Below are 9,534 nucleotides of genomic sequence, written 5' to 3' on the forward strand. Positions count from 1 at the left end.
ACCAAGGGCAAGTCCTGCCTGACTAACCTAGTGGCCTTCTGTGATGGAGTGACTACAGCAGTGGACATGGGAAGAGCTACAGATGACGTCTATCTGGACTTCTGTAAAATTCTATGAAAATCCTCTACACTCTCTGTCAAACTAGGTTTTATTTTGATTGGACTTTTTCTTAGCTGTTGTGCGTTTCAAGGATTTTGAATGTCACATGCTTACCTGGAAGCTGGTAGAGCTACAGTAATTTAAGCGGTTAAGTTTACATTTATGAACTTTAATGTATGAGTTTTACCTTCAGACTTTGAATAGTTAAAATTAATGCATTGATTATAGAAGGTGGAGCAGGCTGTTTACAATTAGGGGCTACATCCAGAAAGTGGATTTACTATAGCTCTCCTAAAACTAGTGGAAGAGATGTCAAAAATTTAAGAGAAAATTGGATCAAACCTCCAAAGACAAAAATGAATGCCACCTGCATTTAAATCTAGGGAGGGTGTTGGATTTAGAATTCTAGGTGGCATATAAAGATTTAGTAGTTAAAGACTTAACTCCAAATATTGTTTTTAACATAATTCTTGTCTAAATCACTGGGAAGATTTGCTGAAATGGAAGGTGCCTCAGGCCATCTGAGCACCTTGGAAGTCTACAGATTAGTTTGAATTTCTAAGACAGTCAGAAACTAAGGAAAAAAGATTTATAATTAAAAGTTTACTGAATGTCATGAATGGAAAAAAAAAAATCTCTTGTTTTCCAACAAAGACAAACAAAAATATAGAGCAAAACAAATTAAAAGAAGCTCAACCAATGTCACACGTTTGAGAATCTGACCACGCTTCCAGTGATGGCTAGACATAAAGTGGTTACTGAAAACCTCAATGTTACAGCACCTGTTTCCTTGTACAGTTCAGGGGGAAAATTATTTACTTTAAAAAACCCTTCTCAAAAGCTAGAAAGTAGAACAGGAAGCTGTTTGAAAAGGGCCAATAAGGAGACACTGAAGGAAAAAAATCTATGTTAAATCCAGTCTCTCTCTGGGTAGTGGATGCCTTATTTACATTTGGCATCATTTGATGCCTAAATCCTTCTGTCCTTTGCAAAATACTCAGTATTTAGGATCCTTCTGTTCAAGGCAAAACTCAATTGTAGAGGAAAGGTGTATGGAAAATGTTTGGGGGTTTGTGGTATTTTCCAGGAACTGACATACATCTAAGTTTTCATGAGTGTGATGGAGAGCTTAGCAATGGTTTTGTGTTTGCATCACTACCCTGAGATATAATATACTTAAGTGCAAGTGTGCTGCTGCCAAATTGTGTACTCAGAGAAAACCACTAATGTATTGATCCTACTTTAGGTCCTGTGTGGTTAAACAACATCTGCATCTGAACTCAGTAGAACTTTACGCAGGAACAAGACTTGTTTTCCTGTACGATTAGAGCTCTAAGTGTCCTCTTCCAAGCTTTGTCACATACCAAAGGGGATTCTTTCTCCTGTGTGTTTTTTAAGTCAGGGATTGTCTCTCCTAATTTTCTTGTGAGGTGCCTATCAAAATGGGGAACTCATTTTAAGCTGATGTTTCCTGACATTGTTGAAATATAAGGAAAAGGATATCGTCATGTAAGTGAAGGATAAAAAGAATACTCCCAGCCCTAATGGTCCCGTTCATTTTTTTTTTTGTTAACACTTGGAAACATAGAAATTGAGTATTAGAAGCAATAGGCTGAGCCTGATTTGAAGTCAGCTGGGACTGGAACAGACTATCTTTATAATTTATTCAAACTGTTTTAATATGAAATGCTTAGAAGTTCCCATGATATCTCATTTTATCTCCTGGTAGACTTCCTCATCTGAGTTTGGTTTTAAGGTAAAAAATGTGAATTACAATAAATCTTGCTCTTGTGGTCCCTACCTAATATGACAATAATGCAGCTCATTTTAAATATGCCATAACTCCTCAAATAAAAGTTTAATCCAATTAAATATATGCTTCACTAGATCCTTAAAGTTTCCAAGTTCAAATTAAAAAAAAACCTTCTTAAAAGGTTTCTTATGTTAAAATGGTAATGAGTATTCTCAGATATAAAAAAGCTGAATTCTATTCTTAAAGCTTATGGTGGCATCTACAGTAATTTGTTTGGGTTTTTTTTTCATCTCTCACTACACATTTCTACATCTGAAAAAAAAGCCTGAAAGTGTATGTTTATGAAAATACATGGAATGAGTTTGCCTATTAAAACCATGGAGATAAGCTTCACTTGGAGTTGATAGCATTTCTGCGTTTTTCTGATGTGACATAAATTCTCCTGTATTAACATGTGCTGACTCACATTGGTTCAGTGCCAGAAACAGCAAGGACATCAAGCAACCTACCTGATTTAGCAATGAATAATCAAAATAAAAACAAAACAACATGAACAAGAGGAGAACTGCATGTTCCAGGATTCCCAACAACACTATGATTAATGAAGCTAGTGCTTGAAAATGTTTTAAGCGCATTACTGTTGCTCTTTTGACAGATATTACTTCCTATACAAATTAATCTCAGCAGTGTATATTATAAACAATATAACTATAGCGTATAGATGAAAGAATAAGTGGCAAGTGCACTGTAAGTTTTACCTTGTACATCCCAATATGTACATACACTCAATTTATGATTTTATCTCCTCAATGACTTATGTATCTACAAAAACTTTGACATTAGGATCAAATTGGTATTATACCTATTAATGTGTATGTATTTACTGGGTTAATTTTTCCCTCCCACTTTCTCCTTTCATACACCTTTGCATTAGAAAAAGGTTTTTTTATGTGTTCCTGGTTACTGCTTTTCCTGTTTCTACCTCATTCTATTGATAAGAACAGACCACAGGTCTAAAGAATTTGGGTATATCACAGATATATCAACTAAGCAGGGGAGGCAGGACATAAAAAGCACTTGTCACACAGACTTGTGTTCTTCAGTAAGCCTAGCTTCACTCTTGCCTTAAGTGAAAGAGTTGAGCTTGCCTCATTGAAGCATCAAAAGGAGCTCAACAAAAAAAAAGAATGTATGGGCAAGTAGAGCTGACTTGGCAAAGGAACTACATCAATATTAAAATATGGTTATCTTTTTCAAATGCTCTCTCCCTCAAAACAGTGGGATATAGGAAGCCAGAGAAGTATTCATGAGAGAGTGCTTGAAAGATATATAGAGGTTTAATATAAGAGAAACTGAAATTCTTTTGAATCTAAGGACATTGTCACTCAATTAAAAAAAAAAAAAATCTCATTTGCCTTTATCAGATGAAGAAAAAGATATGGTAGAGCCAGAGATTTACATTTTGGGGAAAGCATAAGGACTTTTAAAGATCAGCAAAAAAAGGGCTGAGGTGTCAGTTAAAATAACTATTGTAACCTATCACTGCTTAATGAAATATTACAGACCGTTGGTGCTCTGTAATGGAAAAGGTTCGAGGCTAGCTTCAGTGTACCCCAGCATATTCAAGTGCGTGCTACTCTGTCAAGTTGAGATTTTACGCTGACATTAAAACAAATGTGCTGAAGAATCGAACTCTGCCTGTAAAAGGGGATATGGGAAAAGACTAAAATAGGATGAATTAAATTTAATCACTGGAAAACAACAAAAAAAGCCTACCCCAAAACTAAATTTCTGCTTTATCTTTGCTGCACAAAAGCAAGGTAGGTATGTTTGATAGGTAGAAAACTTTCTTTGCCTAGAGGATAACAACACAAAGTCCTTGGTTACAACAGGAAAAAAGGAACACGAAGGGGAAAAGGAAGTTCAAATGGAAGAGGAAGGAGAAGGCAAGGCAAGAGAATGAGCAGTTATGTTCATAGATATGACGGGTAAATCTGTTTTTCTCTTCAGCTTGGAGCAGGCTTTTTTTTCTGCTAGAAGGTATATAGAAGGATAATGCTCTTGAAACATTTTTCCTAGCTGGTAAAGGTTTTTCCATTTTGCTGGCACACCTGTCTTGCTGTAGACACCTTTTTTCAATGTAGCTTAACGTGCAGCTAGTGCACACTAAACTGTAAAAAAGTGATTATCATTTTGGAATAGGAATATCTATACAAGGCATTCTTTTGCTACAAATTTTCTTGTAAGTGTCTCCATGTACAAATGTCCTTAGGAACTTTATGGTAACATTTTTTGAAACAGCAAAGAGCAAGATTCAGAGAAATACTTATGCACCACGTGTGACCCGTGGGTCTGACATGCCCCACAAGCCTGAGACTCATCAAAGCCTGGCAACTCTCTGTTGTCTGCTCTTGGAGTAGGTCCTAGGGTGTTTTCAGTTCTCAGGAGAAAATATTTTTTTCCTTAACTTGTCCAGGACTCCCTTGTGAAATTAGTGGAGACTGTAATAACGGCCATCTCTCAAGCCCAAATTTAACCTTGTCCTCCTTGTTATCAAAATTCAAGGTACAGATTTTTAAAATATTCATGGACTTTTTAAAAACAGAAAGGATGCAAAATTTTTAGTGATGTGCATAAAAATGAAGCTTTTCTTCACCACTTTGCTGTATATATATAAAAAAATTAAAATAAAATCACTAGAGGTCTCCATCTTCCAGTGGCCTCTATTCCTCAGTCTTTTACAAGAAATTCTGTCTCTCTTTTCTCCCTTCAACACCTTCATTCTCTTTTAAGGCTTCTCAGCAGCAACATTCTGCAGAAATTTTCCAGGCATTTATTCAGGCAAATCTCTCAGTAACTTAAATGGATATTTACCCGAGTACGATCTGAGCCAGGGAATGATTAATAAACCAGTTCCCTATTATATTATTTTCATATCTTTCCCTTTATGATTGTATTCTAGGAAATTGCAATTTTTTCATAAGATTAGTCAAAATTCACTAAGGGACTTCCATGTATTATTCATGATAATATTTTTTGAAGCTGTTAATAACAGTTTATTGCAAGGCATTGTTTAATTTTCTTGAATGCTGAGCGTAAGTTCTGAGAATCAGGTTTTCGATGTGAATATTTGTATTTATGAATTAAAATCACTTGCCACAAATGATCTTCAATATCTGCTTAATGTTCATTTTTATTAGAATATTTACAGAAAATAAAAGCCCAAAAGGCATATAAATATTTTAGGCAAATAAACGTATAGTTATAACAAACATTTTTTTTTATAGTCCCACAGAAATATCTAGTTACACTCTTAAAGATAGGAGCTAAATTGAGGATGAAGCTGTTGCTTCAAGGAAGAAATGTAATTATGGATCATTATGAGCCACAGAAGTCTTTCCTACCCATGGCCACAAAAGGATGTTTTCAAGAATCACAAAGAACAAATTAAAATATACATTCCTTTATGTTTTGAGAAGTAACTGGCATAGGCCAAAGCTTTACTCTGAGTTCCACTAAATTAATAGAAGCCAGAAATTAACCTGATAGTTATTGAAAGGTACTGTGTACATGCTATACAATAAACTTCTTTAAGAGTTCAGATGAAAATCTTGAGACTTTATGTGTCATTATGGAGTTTTAATCTGAAAGGAAAAAACAGCAAGTATTAGAATTAGTCTATAGATACAGAAATATGCTCTTATGACTGGAATACTTTGAATAAAACCTGATGTATTATGAACAGCTGAGCTGGATGCTGAATTCTGTGTTTGAAAGCAGTCTGAACAATACAAGTTTCAGCCGGATATGCAATTCGACTGATACAATATGAAGAAACACTAAAACATGTTCCCAAATCACAAGGTGGTTACAAAACTAGAGTGCCATAGAATAGTTCAAGTTGGAGGGTCCCTCAAAAGATCACCTTCTCCAAGCACAAGTTCAGAAAATGGCTAAGTTCAATGCTAGACAAGGGACATTATCTAAGCAAGTTGTGAATATCTGCAGTCACGGAGACTGCACAGCCTCTCTGGATGACCTATTCTGATGTGACTAGCTTCATGGCAGAAATTTTTTCCTAATATCTAATATGAATTTTCCGTGATGCAACTGGTGTGAATTGTCCAGTAATAGAAGTGAGACTGGAGAGAGATAAACAACTTTCAAACTTTAGAAAATGTTGCTCTCAGGCTTCAGTTCAATTTAATATGGGAGGACTGAAGCAATTATTTTCCCTCAACCGTGTGGCTAATACTCCTACACTCATGATCATACTACGTATAGGGTATTCTTCATAAAGATATATATGGTGTCTTGATTTGTGTGACATCCGTTTTAAAAGACAATACGTGTCTAGAAATTCAACACAGATGATCCCTATGCACCTTTTCAATCCTATAGAACAATTTGTAAATTGAACTTAAGTTATGATTTTGCAAATCAGTATGGTTGAATTTTACTTCTCAAATATAAGTATTGTGAGATAACTTGACAAGATGCAGGCTGACAGGGTTTTAGCCTGTCTTTGGATTTATCATACCTACTCAAATTCTGCATACCATATTTAAAGCAATATTGTTCAGCTGCCAGGAAAAATTTTATAAGGCAAGTCAAAAGATTAAGAAAAAAAGAGTGGCAAATCTTTAAAAGAATCTGCTTATTCTCTTATAATAGTATATGTTAAGAACTACAGGATAATCAATTCTGATTGTATGTCAGGATTAAAAATACTTGTGATATATGGCTCCTTCATTGACGAGGAATAGACTGGCACAGTTTTCCCAGCAGACAAAATTAAATGATGATGGGTGGTCTGTCAAGAAATGGCATTACATTAAGAGAATGAGAAATGATTGCAAACACAGAAATCTAATAACCAGAGAAAGAAATTATCAGCCATTGGAACAAGTCTGGCTCCCTGCCAAGTTTTACATAACTTCAAACAAATTATCTTACAAAGGAGGTTGAATTTACAGATACATTTGAACACCAGAAATCAAGATTTTTTTACCCTTATTTTACCCTTACTGTTTTTTTCTCTGAGAAGTGGCTTCAGTAACATCTGGAGAAAACTTGGTGGAATAAAGCACTCTTCTAGCATAAGAAATTGTGTTAGAAACTGACTATTGGTGTACTAACGGTAATAGCAAGATTTTCATTGTGTACTAGCAATACTAGCAAGATATTAATTGTGTATCACTTGTGAATAGTCTGTAGCGTGACTCCAGCATAACTGTGAATAGGAACTGTAGAACATCCATGATGCAGATGCCTTTTATTTCATTCAGTTCAGGTATGAAACTGAAGGAGCTAATCATTGTGTGAGTCACTTTAACTAAAATACGCATGAGAATCTTTTTTTTTCCATTAAATTTTAGAAGAAGGTGTAAGGTGTCCCTTTCAGAGCCTGAGAGACCAAATTCACTTATCTGCAGAGCATTATTCCACAGGGAAACAAATTCTGCCTCCACATCTGGGAAAATTCTGATAAGACTCCTAACAAGGGTACAATTGCAATATGACCTGATGCCAAAAGAGTAAAAGCTGTATTTTAATGTTAGGAGCTTTAGAGGTTTGCAAGGCACAGAATCTGCATATGTAACTTAGGTCATTGATCTGTGCCCTGTTCCTCTCCCCCACCCCCCTTTTAAGTTTAATGGTTTGAGTAACTGATTTCAGGTTCATGTTCTGCACACATTACTTATTTCTACATTTATATCACCAATCACCCACTGGAGTGCAAAAGAAGGAAAGAATTCTGAGTAGGTAGAATAGCTATAAAACATCCACACATATGGTGATGCCCCTGAGAGTTAGTAAGTAACCTGCTAGCGTTACAGTGTGCTGCTACCAATGATAGAGCTGGGCATTTTTGGAGAGAATTAGAAAAAACATGGGGAGTTTGTTGAAGACAATTTGAATCAGAAATTACCATTAGAGAACTACTGGAAAGAAGTTTGATGAAGTGTGGTAAAAATACAGTAAACATAAGCAGTTCATAAAAGGAGCAAAGATATTTAACTCTTTGGTCATGTAGACCAGATCAATAATGATCAGAAGCTATGATGCATGTTTCATAGTCTCTGTCAAACAGATATGGTATTTGACTCAGTTTTCAAAGCCTAAGCATGTAGAGCAAAAGACCACCATTGCAAATAGTAATGATGTTTTATGGAAGTTTTAGTGGAAATATTTGGAACTAACTAATATCAGAAACACAAATTTCCCTTTAAGTCAAGATTTAAATGCAATAGCATGTCAGGCAAAGTTAATTTGCAGAGCTGATCTGTCCTTCACTGTATTGTACCTACCTTCTGAAGTTTTCATTCTTTGTCATACAAACATGTATGCTTACACAGAAAACAAAAACAATTTTTACCTTAATTACTGGGAATCTGAGAATAAATTCTGCCCAGAAAAGGCAATACCATGGCTGCATACAGATACAGTGCTGATTGGTCAGCAAGGCTAGAAAACAACATGGAACAATTATTAATAGGATTTCAAGCTTGATTAATTTTCTAAGTAATCCACCCCTCAGTACCCATCACTGGATTTTGATGATTTACAAGACTTGCATCCCCTTTCTAAACCCCTTATAGCTCACTATATGACAATAGCAGAGCATAAGTGCATACATAAGAGATAATACTACTCTACTTTCTTTGGGTCTGGAATTGAGTGATTTATTTTCAGGCTAGGTTTAACGACCCAAATAGCTTGACTTTCTATCCATTATGAGCTACTTACAGCGACATTTTCCATAAACAAATAAGCTTGCAATCCAAACTAGAGACTGTATTCTTTCCTCATTATATTATTGTTTTTGGAGGCCAAATTCTGATTTGTGCTTTCAGCTTCAATGGCAGTTTGTCAGAGATTAAGAGAACCCAGGCCTTTTAAGAAAGTCGGTGGTAAATATGTCATCAAATCATTTTTTCATAGGAAATAAGAAGACCAGATAATATGATAAATGGCCAGCTGTTATTTCTGGGAAATACATGGCACAATATAATTGCACACTACTCTCTATTTCCATTCAGATCTCATTTCAAGGACTTGGTAACACTTCATATTTTGAAAAACTTCAAGGTACATGCTCTGAAATTCTTCTTATTATAGGAAAATACAGTTTTCTCTCAAAAAAGCCAAACTTCTGCAATTATGAGGATACTGAGGAATGAATTAATCAACTGTTCGCAGTATACTTCTGATTTAGTCTCATTTATTCAACAAAGATTCAGGAATAAATAAATATTGCTAACATATATTTAGAAAGTAGAATATATTTTCTAACTCCTATTTGGTAGATTAAAGCGTATTCATTTAGATATGTTCTACAAATATCTTCAAAAGATTCTTTAACCCAGTTCTGCTGCGGACTCTTGAAAAGATTTACTGCCGCGGAACGTTGATAGGGCTTTTATTGACCTGCCCTGGTTTTGGCTGGGATACAGTTAATTTTCCTCCTAGTAGCTGGTACAGTGCTGGGTTTTGGATTTAGCATGAGAACAATGTTGATAACACACCGATGTTTTAGTTGCTGCTAAGTAGTGCTTACACTAGTCAAAGACTTTTCAGCTTCCCATGCTCTACTGACTGAGAAGGCTGGAGGTGCACAAGAAGCTGGGAGGGGGCACAGCCAGGACAGCTGACCCAAACTGGCCAAAGGGACATTCCAC

This window comes from Aptenodytes forsteri, unplaced genomic scaffold, assembly GCF_000699145.1.
Source record: "Aptenodytes forsteri isolate BGI_AS27 unplaced genomic scaffold, ASM69914v1 Scaffold217, whole genome shotgun sequence".
NCBI lineage: Eukaryota > Metazoa > Chordata > Aves > Sphenisciformes > Spheniscidae > Aptenodytes > Aptenodytes forsteri.